This window comes from Heptranchias perlo, unplaced genomic scaffold (assembly GCF_035084215.1).
Source record: "Heptranchias perlo isolate sHepPer1 unplaced genomic scaffold, sHepPer1.hap1 HAP1_SCAFFOLD_138, whole genome shotgun sequence".
NCBI lineage: Eukaryota > Metazoa > Chordata > Chondrichthyes > Hexanchiformes > Hexanchidae > Heptranchias > Heptranchias perlo.
In genome coordinates this window covers 674293-687998 of record NW_027138624.1, presented here as the reverse complement: position 1 = coordinate 687998, position 13706 = coordinate 674293, and the positions used below count along the sequence as shown (strand labels likewise).

The following is a 13706-nucleotide window of genomic DNA, read 5'->3' as shown; positions in this document are numbered from 1 at the left end:
AGAATCCAACACCTGCAGTCACATGCGAACTCGCTGGTGACTCAGCAGGTGGGATGATCAGGTGAATCCAATCCCACACATGGAGCAGGTGAATGGCCTCTCCCCAGTGTGAGTATGTTCATGTCTCAGCAGGTCCCATGTTCTGTAAAAGCTCTTCTCAGAGTTAGAACATTTCAGGGGTCTCTTATCAATGTGAACAAGTTGATGTTCAATGAGGTGGGATGACTGAGTGAACCCGCTCCCACACACAGAGCAGGTGAACGGCCTCTCCCCAGTGTGAATTCGCTGGTGTGTCAGCAGGTTGGATGACCGAGTGAATCCCTTCCCACACACGGAACAGTTGAGCGGCCTCTCCCCAGTGTGAGTACGTTGGTGTGTCAGCAGGTCACTTTTTTCTTTTAAAGCTCTTCTCACAGACAGAACATTTAAAAAGTTTCTTATCAATGTGAACAAGTTGATTTTCAATGAGGTGAGATGACTGAGTGAATCCCTTCCCACACACGGAGCAGGTGAACGGCCTCTCCCCAGTGTGAATACGTTGGTGTGACAGCAGGTGGCATGACTGAGTGAATCCCTTCCCACACTCAGTGCAGGTGAACTCTCCAGTGTGAACTCGCTGGTGTCTCAGCAGGTGGGATGACTGAGTGAATCCCGTCCCACACACGGAGCAGGTGAACGGACTCTCCCCAGTGTGAACTCGCTGGTGACTCAGCAGGTGGGATGACTGAGTGAATCCCTTCCCACACACGGAGCAGGTGAACGGCCTCTCCCCAGTGTGAATACGTTGGTGTGACAGCAGGTGGCATGACTGAGTGAATCCCTTCCCACACTCAGTGCAGGTGAACTCTCCAGTGTGAACTCGCTGGTGTCTCAGCAGGTGGGATGACTGAGTGAATCCCGTCCCACACACGGAGCAGGTGAACAGCCTCTCCCCAGTGTGAACTCGCTGGTGACTCAGCAGGTGGGATGACTGAGTGAATCCCTTCCCACACACGGAGCAGGTGAACGGCCTCTCCCCAGTGTGAATACGTTGGTGTGACAGCAGGTGGCATGACTGAGTGAATCCCTTCCCACACTCAGTGCAGGTGAACTCTCCAGTGTGAACTCGCTGGTGTCTCAGCAGGTGGGATGACTGAGTGAATCCCGTCCCACACACGGAGCAGGTGAACGGCCTCTCCCCAGTGTGAACTCGCTGGTGACTCAGCAGGTTGGATGACTGAGTGAATCCCTTCCCACACACGGAGCAGGTGAACGGCCTCTCCCCAGTGTGACTGCGTCGAGTTTCCAGCTGGGATGGGTAACTGAATCCCTTCCCACAGTCCCGACATTTCCACGGTTTCTCCATGGTGCGGGTGTCCTTGTGTCTCTCCAGGTCGGATGATCAGTTGAAGTCTCGTCCACACAGAGAACACGTGTCTGGTTTCTCCCCGCTGTGAATGGTGTGATGTGTTTTCATACTGTGTAACTGGTTAAAGCTCTTTCCACAGTCAGCGCACTGGAACACTCTCACTCGGGTTTGTGTCTCGGTGCTTTTCCAGTTACACTGATGTTTGAAATCTTTTCCCACGGACAGAACCGATGAACATTTCTCCTTCTATGTTCAAAGGCCGATGATCTTCAGGTGCTGGTGAATTGAGTGACTGTCAGATCTTGATGTCATGTTTGGTTTGAGTTTCCTGTCTGCAAATCCTCCCCTTGTAATACCCTGTAAAAGTAGACAACAAAAGTCCTCATTGTGGATACAGGATAGAAATTCAGAACAGGCAAATCTAATTTCTATGGAACATTCTTCCTGCTGATTCCCCCAGACTGTAAATCCCCGTCCCACACACTCACCCTTCTCCCTCTGCTGAAATCCAAACCCATCACACCATCTCCAACGTTTGGGTTGGTTTGGAGGCCTTGAACCTGAGTTGGGAAATACAATTGGAGAAACATGATACAATTTAGAAACAAAAGTCATTAAAATCAAATAATCAGAAACGGTTCTGTGGGCGACGCGCGCAACAGAACACTGACCCACAACCTACGACTAATGGCAGCCGGAGGGCCCACAATCCCCCGCGCCCCAGAATCCCCTCTATCTCTCCGAGGCGCTGATTTCTCCGGCCAGCGGCTTCTGTTTTGCGCCAAGTGGGAAACAAATTTTGTTTGGGCTGTGGGTGAGTGTTTGCGCCCGGTTACACAGCGTGTCCCCCTCTCTCTCCGCTTCAAGTGCACTTCTTTCGGCTCACAGTCTCTTTTACACATCTAACTGACTGGAACCATTTATAGCTCCTCTCGACCCATCTTTTGTTTCTTTACTTGACCCATTACCACCCTCCTTCCCCTGCACCATCATCCCTATTGTCGCTTTATCACTCCTGCCCTCCACTCTTTCACAGACCTTCCCTTTTGTTCTTTCCCTCCCCCTACCTTTCCCTGGCTCTCCACTTGCTGAAAAACTGTTAAAACTTTAACTTCTTCCAGTTCTGACGAAATCTTAACTCTAACCTGAAGCGTTAACTCTGTTTCTTTCTCCACAGACGCTGTCTCACTTGCTTTGCAGCATTTTCTCTTTATATTTCACATTTCCAGCATCCGCATTATTTTGTTTTTGATTGGATAAACCTCGCCCTTCTGAACCCCATCAGAGAATTATCAGCAAGAGGGGATTACAATGGCGGATGAGATTACCCCGAATGCCGCGCGGGGTAGAATACGGTCTATCTCCATTCGAAGGGGCGCAATGCGCAGGCGCGGCAAGGGCCGCTGGCCGGAGAAATCAGCGCCTCGGAGAGATAGAGGGGTTTCTGGGGCGCGGGGGATTGTGGGCCCTCCGGCTGCCATTAGTCGTAGGTTGTGGGTCAGTGTTCTGTTGCGCGCGTCGCCCACAGAACCGTTTCTGGAAATACAGACTGAGGAATTCAGAGCGGGTTTGATGAACATACACTGACCGTACAATGTAGAACAGAGTTTCTCAAACTATTTTTCTCGTGACACAGTGGAAGAAAAACACTTCCCTCAGGGACCCCAAACAATAATAACTTCAGACTGGAGTTTCACCAAATCCCAATAAAGGTCAGTCCATGCTCGCTTTTCACTTCACTTCAAGTAATAACTAAAATTAGACATCGACGTTGCTTGAAAAACATTTTCAATACAGTATAAATACAGTAAAAGAAGATCAGGTTGAGTTTCACTTCCTTAATGTGAGGGGTGGGTCTGTCAGTTGGTCATGATCTCGTTCCAATCTGGATCACAGGATGAAAGTGCTTCACGCATATCAGGTGCGCTGTTGAGTTTCTTTCTCTTGTTTTTAACCTTGTCAACGTCGAACATCCCAGTTCGCACAGGTAGGTTGTTGTGAACGGCAGCAACAATAGAACAGTAATCATAACAGAGGATATTCTTTGAAAGTACTGATCCAAAAAGATGACAATCTGAATGACTTGTGGCGTGTTTTCAGTGTGCCATCACTGGTGAGTTGCACCGGCTCGTGTTCTTGCTCAAGCATTACATTTAGCTTCAATATAGATTCAGGATTTTCGAAAACAAAATGATCTTCCAACCAAAACTTTTCCTTCAAATTTACAAATCCCTCTTCAGGGAAGTAGCGACTAAAATGGTCAGACAGAGCAGCGAGATGTAACTGTGTGACTCATTTCATTTCATTCCCGTTTTCTTCATTGATGCTGTTCTCCTCAATGTGTTGGAACAGTGTGAAGCAGTAAATGAGCTCCGCTCCCATTTCTGAGCGTAACTCTTCAAAAACCCTGCAGTTCAGTGAGCTTCCTTTAAGGAAAAACCCATTCTCATTCCAAGCCATTATGGAGAGTGCAGTGCCCAGAACTGAGCACTGAACTCTAAATGATGCCTAACCAGAGCTCTGTATAACGGTGACATAACTTCCACTGCTTTTTATTCTAATTCCCTTGAGATAAAGATCAAAGTTCAATCTCCATTTTAATTTTTTTTTGTGATTTAATAATCACTTGTAGTGATTTCTGTACTTGGATCCCGAAATTTCTCTCCTCCCCCACAGTTCCTAGCTTCTTGCCATTTAGAAAATACACTGATCTATCGTTTTATGGTCCAAAGGGATGACCTCACACTTCCCCACGTTGAACTCCATCTGCCACAGTTTCACCCATTCACTTAACCTATCAATGTCCCTTTGCAAATTTCTGCTCCCATTTACAATGTTTACTGTGCTACCTAAATTATTGCCGTCAGCACATTTGGAAATAAAGCTCTTTACATAAGAACATAAGAAATAGCAGCAGAATAGGCCATATGGCCCATCGAGCCTGCTCGGCCATTCAATAAGTTCATGGCTGATCTTCGATCTCAACTCCACTTTCCCGCCCGATCCCCATATCCCTTGATTCCCCTGCAGTCCAAAAATCTATCGATCGCAGCTTTGAATATAACTCAACGACTGAGCATCCACAGCCCGCTGGGTTGTAGAGAATTCCAAAGATTCACAATCCTTTGAGTGAAGAAATGTTTCCTCATGTCGGTCCGAAATGGCCGACCCCTTATCTTGAGACTATGAGCTCAAGTTCTTGAATCTCCAGCCAGGGGAATCAGACTCTCAGCATCGACCCTGTCAAGCCGTCTAAGAATTTTATACATTTCAATGCGATCACCTCTCATTCTTCTAAACTCCACCGAAAATTGGCCAATTTTACACAATATTTCCTCACACTACAATTGCAGCAAGACCTCCTTACTCTTATATTCCAACACCCTTACAATAAAGGCTAACATATCATTTCCCTTCCTCACTCTCATTAGACTCTTGGTAACTCAGTATTTCCAGCATGTTTTTCCTCTTTTCCTTCTTTCGGGAAAAGAAATGAAGGTTGAAAACATTTTACTATAATTACACCCGATTATGTTTTGGAAACAATATCCAACTGAACTGCATCAAATTCGATTGAAAACTTCAGAGTTCCTGATGGAAATAAACTAATAAAAACACTTAATTGCGATGGCCGGGAATCGAACCCGGGTCAATTGCTTGGAAGGCAGCTATGCTCACCACTATACCACCATCGCTGAAAATAATCGACAATAAAATAGTTCCCAAACATCAGATCCTGAACAGACACTGCAGGCTGTTGGATTTTGTTCTTCATTTTCACTGGTTTCTGACGGATCCTTTCTCGCTCTGTTGCAGTTCCTGTTTCCGCCCAGTAGATGTCGCCAACCCCCAATCAATGGAAATTCCACACCAGCCAGTAATTCTTCACCTGATATCGGACTGAAGAGACAGTCGATACCTGCAATACTTGACCAGCTGGAAATACATTTTACCACAGCTCACATCAGACATTGAGTAAAGTTAAATAATTACATTAAATCATTACAGAGACCTGACCACCAACTGGGCAGGAATGGCAGCTTAATATTCAAGTCTATAAGATCTTGACAAAGGACAGGGAAATAGGGAAAGGAGGAGCAGCAATATTACTAAAGGACAATATTACAGCAGTTCAAAGATCGAATATCAGTGAGGGTGAGCGGGCAGTGTAAACACTCTGAGAGAGACCCATCACAAGTGCCCCCACTGTAATCCTCCAGAATGTATGAGAAGGGCGAGTGCGGGAGGATTTCTTCATTCTTTGTGAAAGTGTTTGTGAGATTGTGGAAATGTCTGGAAGAGGAAAAACCGGCGGTAAAGCTCGGTCCAAGGCCAAGTCTCGCTCATCCCGGGCCGGACTGCAGTTCCCTGTTGCCCGTGTTCACAGGCTCCTGCGGAAGGGGAACTATGCTGAACGTGTGGGTGCCGGAGCCCCGGTCTATCAGGCTGCTGTGCATCGAGTATCTGACGGCTGAAATCCTCGAGCTGCCCGGCAAAGCGGCCCGGGACAAACTAGAAGACGCGTATCATCCCCAGACACCTGCAGCTGGCCATCCGCAACGACGAGGAGCTCAACAAGCTGCTGGGACGGGTGACCATCGCTCAGGGTGTTGTCTGATATCCAGGACGTGCTGCTGCCGAAGGAAACCCGCATTGTAAGCTCCAAGAGCAAGTAAACCGGCCAAGGCTTAATCTGATAACCCAAAGGACAGGACCAACCTGATTGAAATCTTTGAAGAAGGAACAGAAAGTGTCGACAAGTTTAATGCAGTCGATGTGATATATTTGGATTTTCCGAAGGTCTTCTAAAATGTACCACATCATAGACTCATAGCTAACTTCAGAGAACGTGGAGTCAGGGTCAGGTGGCAGAATGGATAGTAAGTTGGCGACAAAACTGAAAGCCAAGAATAGAGGTTAAGCTCGCTACTCAGACTGGGAAAAGGTGGGAAGTGGAGTTCGAGTTGCTGGGACCACTGTTATTCACAATTTACATTAACGATTTGGATTCGGGAATCGGAAGAACAATTCCAAAATTTGTGGACGACACCAAATTGGGGGATTTAGTTAATACAAAAGAAGAATGCATCAAAATACACGAGGACATGAATAAACTTGCAGAATGAAGAATCAGGAGGTCACACACTGCTTGGATAATAAGAGTCTAAACGGGATAGAGGAGCAAAGGGATCTAGTGTTACAGATACACAAATTACCAAAAGTAGCGAACCAGGTTAATCAGATCATAAAAAGACAAATCAAACAATAGGATTCATTTCTAGAGGGATAGTGTTGAAAAGCAAAGAGGTTATGTTAAACTTATATTGAACCTTGTTTAGACCAGACTTGGAATACTGCGAACAGGTCTCGTCTCCATATTATAGACATAGGGGCATTGGAGAAGGTGCAAACAAGATTCACAAGGATGATACCAGAAATGGGAGGATATTCTTATCAGGAAAGACTGAACAGAGTGGGTCTCGTTTCAGTAGAAAAGAGAAGGCTGAGGGTTGATCTGATCGAGGTTTTTAAGATAATGATAGGATTTGTTAGGAGAGATGTAGAGAAAATGTTTCAACTTGTGGGGAGTCCAAAATTTCAGGTAATAAATATAAAATAGTCGCTAATAAATCAAACAGGGAATTCAGGAGAAATTGCTTTACCCAGAGAGTGGTTAGAATGTGGAACTTGCAACGCCGAAGAGTAGCTGAGGCAAATAACATAGGGGCATTTAAGGGGAAGATAGATCAGCACATGAGGGAGAAAGGAAGAGAAGGATATGCAGATAGGGTTAGATGAAGTAAGGAAGGAGGAGGCTCATGAGCAGCATAAACGCCGGCTGAGACTAGTTGGGCCGAATGGCCTGTTTCTGTGCTGTACTTTCAATGTAACTCGATGTAAAGGCTCTTTTCAGAGCCACCCTCTGCATCTGTGAAAGGGCTGGTTACTGTCTGAAGGGAGACGCTGATATCATGATACCAGTGTGGCTTTGAGCTGCTTTTGTCTCATTGTGGACGAGATGAGGAATTAATGGGACTGGAGTCGGGGCAGTGACCACAGTCCGGGACTTTAAACGGTGACTTATAGAACCCAGCCCACACATCACCAAATTTCTTGTATTTATTTGAACTACTTGCCATGCTGGGCTCATAAAGAATCACCAGAACTGCTCGACTAACCTTTCCACATCTGTGGAATTCAGCGCTTCGCTCCGTTTCTGTTCTATTTTGTTGGATTATTTACATAACGCACTGGGGAATCACTGAAATGTAACTCTGTACAGAAACAAATAACAGTGAATTGCCTGGTGCCCAGGAGATCAGGAACATTACTCACCTTTCGACCTGTTAACGAGTAAACCGTGTTTGGAGTCCACCGACCCGCTTTGGTTCCATATGGGGGATTAAACAGAGAAATCAGGAGGGGAGGAGACAGTCAGAGTGACAGAGCGGAGAGCGGCCTCTGATCTTCCAGCTCCACCTCCAGTTCTCTCCATCCGACAGTTTCAAACCGTTTATCGATAACAGAACCGAACCTCAGCGCTCCGCACAAACCCTGACAGACCCGGGCTTCATATTCAAGGATTCCCAAAACCCGAAGCTTTCAAATAAGCCCCGTTACAATGAGAAATCGTTCATATTCCTGCCTAAATACAGTCCATTCGATAACAAGTCAACTCGGCTCCTCCATTTCAGTCTGTTTCCTTGTTCGATCTCCCAACACATCCCCTCCCAGACGGGTTCAGCGTTTTACAAACACCTTATTCCATCTTATTTGGAGAATCTCATGTGTTGGGGTTTGAGTTATATCGCGGAGTTACTCCACCAGTGTTCCCGTCTCACAGAGACTCTCGCCCTGAATCTGTGAAAAGATTATGACCATGAACTGGGACTGGAGCCGAACACATCCCCAGTTACAGTGAGGCCCGGCCCGGACATCTCATTCTCTCTATTTTATATCAGACAGTATCCCACTTTCATGTCCAGCAATAGAGAGAGAGAGAGAGAGACAGTATCAGTCTTACACTTCCTATCTGTGTCCAAATCACGCTCAATAGCAGTATCCACCTTCATATAGAGCACCAGAGAGAGAGAGGGAGGCAGACACGGTGAGAGAGACAGAGAGAGCGGTGAGATACAGTGACAGACAGACGTTAACAGTATTAGATCCAGACTGACCGGTAAAGTGAGGTTTTATCCAGAAAGATCGCGTTGGAGAGACAGAAGATGCAATCTCATCTCTCACTGATATTGTACAAGGGTCAGAAACACTATTAATCCCATACTCAGGGACAGTACAGATAGGGACAGAAACAATGGGTCACATTTAACCCTCTAATGCCTGTTGTACTATTTGCAGTTTTACAGCTCAGGGCTGTTCGATATTACTCTCAGTGACCTACAGTTTCACTCCGGTTAAATTAATCTGCGACTGTTGCTGCCTGATATTAACCCTACACGGTCCCAGCAAATACACCGACTCCCACTTTCCTCCCATGTTTCTCCAGGATTGGTCTGAGAAATCCTCTCTCAGTCACACATTATAGGGGCCATTAATGAAGAGAGTCCATTGGCTGATTTCACAGTCGCTCAGTTTATCTCTGAAAGGCTCTTTACCATCAAAAGACCCCGAGAGAAACATCAGGGATGGAAACATCGAGTTTAATAGTTGGAGATTGTAAAGTCAGTCTGGATTCCAGCGTTAGGCACTGGTGGAATCCCATCTGTTTCCCATTCTGGTGCCTGTTCCTGCACTGCCTGTGGACCCCATTCCCTCTGACATTTCCCCCAGCCCCACTTCCTTTGCTCAGACTCGGAAAAATTCCAATTGGGGAAAGTTTCCATCGATTTTTGGATTGGGAATTGTGGGCGCCATTCCCTCAGTGAGCGGAAGAAGATGGTTTAAAACAGCCGGGAATGGATAGATCACGGCCCCAGGGGGAAGGGAGCAAAGAGCAGCCTCGTTACAGCAGCTCATCGCTTCTGGACCGTGTCCGCAGATGGGCTCAGAGATCGGCATTGAGTCCGGGGGAAGGTCAGGGGGAGTCCGGGGGATGTTTGTAAGAGGCGGAGTGGATCAGGAACTGGTCCCGGAACATGGAGTGAGAGGGGGGAAGTGAGAGGTCATTCTCGGGCTGTGTGTGGACAGGGAAGGGAGAGAGAATGTGAAGAACCTGCTATTAAAATCATTGCTGCTTTCTCTCTCCAAACCAGTAGTGAATGGTCCTGGTTTAGTTCCAGTCTCACCCTGTTTATTGTTATTGGACAGTGAAGAGTGGAAACAGAGCCGGACAGTAAGGATGTGGGGAGTTATACAAAGAGCATCTATTGCAGGCATCAGGTGAGAAGTGTGAAGGACACATTTTAAACAGCGGCTGTTTGGATTCGGTTGAACGGTTAGTCCCATGGGAGAGGGGATTCGAAACCTGACCTGTAAAAAGGTCCCTGCCCCATCGGGTAGTCCCATTCATGGATCAGTGCAGGGGTTGGGCCGTGTCTGGATGTCATTAAAGTGTTGTAAAACAGCCCAAAACACCTGGTATGCAGAAGCTGAGTGCTGCAGTACTGCAGTGGCGTCAGACACTGACACTGTTTGTATCACTGGATTTCATTTGTGGATATTCAAAATGATCATTAACAGAGATATTTAACTGATCACTTCTGTATTTTCTACCTCACCTGTTCCTGAGTAACAAGAGATAATTTTCTTTCCACAGGCAAACCCTTGAACGATCCAGAATAAATGTGATGCTTCCTCCACCCGAGGCAGCAGGAACAGTACAGCCAGCTCCTTCTCAAACACAGTAAGTATATTATCACTCACAGAGCACAGAGACACAGACAGGTCATCAGTTCCACAGTCTCAGACAGCAGAAGTAGTCAGTCCCACACTGATCACAATTTCCAGAGACACATTTTCAATCCTACAGTCAAGCAGAGTAGGTGAGGCAGACACTGTTCCATTTCCCCCTAACTCAGTCCCACTGACAGGTAGATACAAAAATCCCAGTCCAAAATCACACGCTCAGAGTGAAAGGCACTGTGTCAATCTCACTACAGAGCAAAATTAGCTACGAATTAAATACCAGATGGAAATCACACATGCTACCCGATTCAAAGGTACAGAATGAATCCCAATAATGTACCCCGAGATTCAAATTGAATACTAGCCCAGAACTCTCACACACATGACTTTAATACATGCAATATCCATTCGAAAAGTGTATCATATGATACAAATTGCATACAAGTCCAAAACTCAGGTCGAGTATCAGAGTGAGAAATATTGAAAGATAGTAAACCGGAGAAACAAATTAGATACCTGTTCAGAATGCACTCGTAGAATGAGATTTAAAGATAGAGTATCAATTCTAGTAGTGCAGACAGAGATACACATTACATACCAGTCCAAAAATCTGATACAATATTCGACTGAAAGATACGGTATCAATTCCATTTCTACGGACTGATCTACACATTACATACCAATTCTAAAATGTCACCTTACCAGTTTGAAAGATATATTATCATCCACAACAGTACTCACAGAGATACAGATTTAATAGTACTCCCAAAAGCACACAAATAATCTGATTAAAACCTCCAGCATCAAATCCGAAAGTACGTCCATATTTACCAATTAAACAAGGAGTAAAACTATTTAAACATTGAGATATTAAAGCTATAATATTGAACGCTATAATATAATCTGAGAGAATAATTACGTACAGATACAGAATGAATCTGACATTCAGAGACAGTAGCAGAGACACACAGACACAGAATGAATCCAACTCTCACAGATGCAGAAGGAATCCCAAACTCATATACAGTACTAGAGACTGACAGACACAGAGTAAATCCCAAACTCTTATCAAGTACCAGAGACTGACAGGTACAGTATGAATCCCACACTAACATGCAGTATGAGTAACTGCAAATAGGATGAATTCAACTCCCACATACAGTACTTGAGACTGTATATACAGAATGAGTCCCACATTCTCATGGAGTACCAGAGACTGACAGATACCGAAAGAATCCCACACTAACACACAGTATGAGAGAATGAATATAAAGAATGAATCACAAACTCTCACACACACTGCTGACAAGATATAGAATCAATTCCAAACTCACACACAGTATCAGAGAGTGACAGGTACAGAACGAATCTCACAATCACACACAGTACCAGAGATTGACAGATACAGAATGAATCCCACACTCACACACAGTACCAGAGACTGACAGATACAGAATGAATCCCACACTCACACACAGTACCAGAGACTGACAGATACAGAATGAATCCCCCACTCACACACAGCACCAGAGACTGACAGATACAGAATGAATCCCACAATCACACACAGTACCAGAGACTGACAGATACAGAATGAATCCCACACTCACACACAGTACCAGAGACTGACAGACACAGAATGAATCCTACACTCACACACAGCTCCAGAGACTGACAGATACAGAATGAATCCCACACTCACACACAGTACCAGAGGCAGACAGATACAGAATGAATCCCACACTCACACACAGCACCAGACACTAACAGATACACAATGAATCCCACACTCACACACAGTACCAGAGACTGTCGCAGCATGAAATGGTCCTTATGAAAGTCACAATTGATACCCAATGTGACTACCACCATGAAAAACTATCCCTCCTTATCCTTCCCAAATACAATATCTCAACGTGCTGTTATGCTGTTAGTCTAGTTTCCTCTCTCTGCTCTTATTTGGAATGTGTTGTTATTCCATCTGACAACACTTGGTATCATCGTATTATGTTGGTCGACAAGAGGAGATCATTCGGCCCATCGTGCCTGTGCCGGGTCAAACACACGTATTCGTTCAAAATTCGTTCAGAGATAGATTGAGTGCTTTGTTATCAGAAAATTGCCTGAACCCCCACAGTCTACAGCTTTCCACCTCGCTATCAACCACACGGCCTATTTTTGTGTCACCTGCAAATGTCTTTATCATGCCTCCGACGTTTAAGTCCAAATTGTTAATGTATACCACAAAAATCAAAGGACCAAGTACCGAGACCTGCGGCACCTCACTGGAAACAGCCTTCCAGCCGCAAAAAAACCCGTCGACCATTAACTTCCTGCCACTGAGCCAATTTTGGATCCAACAAGCCGCATTCCCTTGTATCCCATGGGCCTTTACTTTTTTGACCAATCTGCCATGTGGGAACTTTTCAAAAGGCTTGCTAAAGTCCACGTAGACTGCATCAATTGCGCTACCCTCATTGATCCTGCTTGTCAACTCCTCGAAAAATTCAATCAGGTTCGTCAGACACGACCTCCCCTTAACAAATCCATGCTGACTGTCCTTGATTCGTCCGTGCCTTTCGAAGGGACAGTTTATCCTGTCCCTCAGAATTGATTGCAATAATTCGAAATGGAGTCTTTCTCCTGCTTGCTGTTATGACAGATCAGGCGGTGAACAATGCTCAGGCCCGGCAAGCTCAGTTGGACAGAGCACGAGGTTCTTCATCGTGGGTTCGAGCCCTTCGTTGGGTGAGTAACATTTTAAACTTTTATGATGCTTTCACTGGCCAACAGTACAGAAATGATGCAGAATGCAACATGAAATCGGTCATCAGGATGGCCGACCGGTCTAAGGCGCTGCGTTCAGGTTGCAGTCTCTTCTGGAGGCGTGGGTTCGAGTCCCACTTCTGACATTTGTTATCTTTACCATTGCGTGGAAATATTTTATTTGTGGATTGGGCTGCAGCTGATTTTACTGCCAAGTCGATTTGCTCCTCCCACAAAAGCATCTGGCTTTGTCATGCAAATGTGACTTGAGAAGTTTCCAACGGTGAAATGTTTGACATGTTAATGACCTGGACAAAGAAATAGAACAGCAGTGGGAAACATTTAAAACGGTGATCAATAGAGTCCAGAAGAAATATCTCCCACTGAAAAGCAAGAACAAACAAGCCAGAAATGACACACCAGGGATGAATAAAGAAATCAGGGTAAAATTGAAACGAAAGAAAAAGGCCCACACTGGACAATAAAGGAGATAGGGGAATGTGAAAAGAATGGGAAAGAAGTCGAAAGAACTATTAGAAAGGCAAAAAGGAATATCAAAAAAAGCAAAGTATTCTAGACACATCAACAGCCAAAGAAAGTTTAGGATAGGAATAGGGCCACTAAGGGATACACACGACAAACTCACAGGCAATGACAGCGAAATGGCAGAAATATTAAATAATCACTTTGCTTCAGTATTTACCAGGGAGAGTAATATTGTGGGCATGACAGTAGAAGAAAAGATCAAAAAATATGTAAATACATTTAAGATCGAAAGGGGGGAGAT

General features: G+C 45.2%; 1 non-coding gene across 1 annotated transcript; it reads right to left on the bottom strand.

The window, feature by feature from the left end:
- Positions 1–4971: 4971 nt before the first annotated feature.
- trnag-ucc (transfer RNA glycine (anticodon UCC)) lies at positions 4972–5043 on the bottom strand. Its single transcript has one exon. It is a non-coding gene; the product is annotated as a tRNA-Gly (tRNA).
- Between the last annotated feature and the right edge of the window lie 8663 nt (positions 5044–13706).